Raw genomic sequence first — 888 nt, 5'->3', positions numbered from 1 at the left:
AGTGGGTCCTAAGGCTTCCAGGCCATGCAATTGTAGCCTCACCTCAGCTCATCACTACCTCCTAACCCCAGTATCTGCCCAGGGGATCGAATCTCCCCTCAGCACCACCACTGGAGGATACTCTCCTTCTTCCCCCTCCACTCTACACACCAAGCAGGTGTACAGTGACCCTGGTGTGTGTGTGTGTGTGTGTGTGTGTGTGTGTGTGTGTGTGTGTGATTGTTGGGGATAACTGCCTTTCAAGGACTCAGAACATAGCACCCTTTGAGATGTCTCAGCACATAGCACACTTCAAAAAACAACCCAAAGCACTTCAAAAAACAGCCCAAAGCACCCTGTGTGAAGGACTCAGAACACAGCTCCCTTTGAATGACACAGTATATAGTACCCTGTGTAGAGTACTCAGCACACAGCATCCTTTGAATGAGGGAGTCCATAGCCCACAGTGTGAAGGACTCAGCACATGGCATGCTTTGAAAAACTCAAGCACACAGCACTCTTTCCCAGGGACTCAGTACATAGCATCCTGTGTTAAGACACATACATCTCCCTTTGAAGGACTGAGTACATTGCACACTGTGTAAAGCACTCAGTGCATAGCACCCTTCAAAAAACTTAGCAGATAGCACAATTTTGAAAGACTCAGCACATACCACAGTGTGGAAGGACTCAGTACATACCACACTGTCCAAGGACTCAGCCCAGAGCACCATTTGCAGGACAGTACAGAACACCCTATTTTAAGGTCTTGGCACAAAGCACTTGAAAAATTCACCTCTTCCTCACTTCTCAAGCTCAGCACATAGCAGCACCCTTTGGGGTGAATTAGCACACCGCACCTTTTGAAGGACTCAGCATATAGTACGTTGTGTAATGGACTCAGCACAC

The sequence above is a fragment of the Dipodomys spectabilis genome, unplaced genomic scaffold, assembly GCF_019054845.1.
Source record: "Dipodomys spectabilis isolate Male_0828 unplaced genomic scaffold, ASM1905484v1 ptg000515l, whole genome shotgun sequence".
Lineage (NCBI taxonomy): Eukaryota > Metazoa > Chordata > Mammalia > Rodentia > Heteromyidae > Dipodomys > Dipodomys spectabilis.
Note: the sequence above shows the minus strand (reverse complement) of the source record.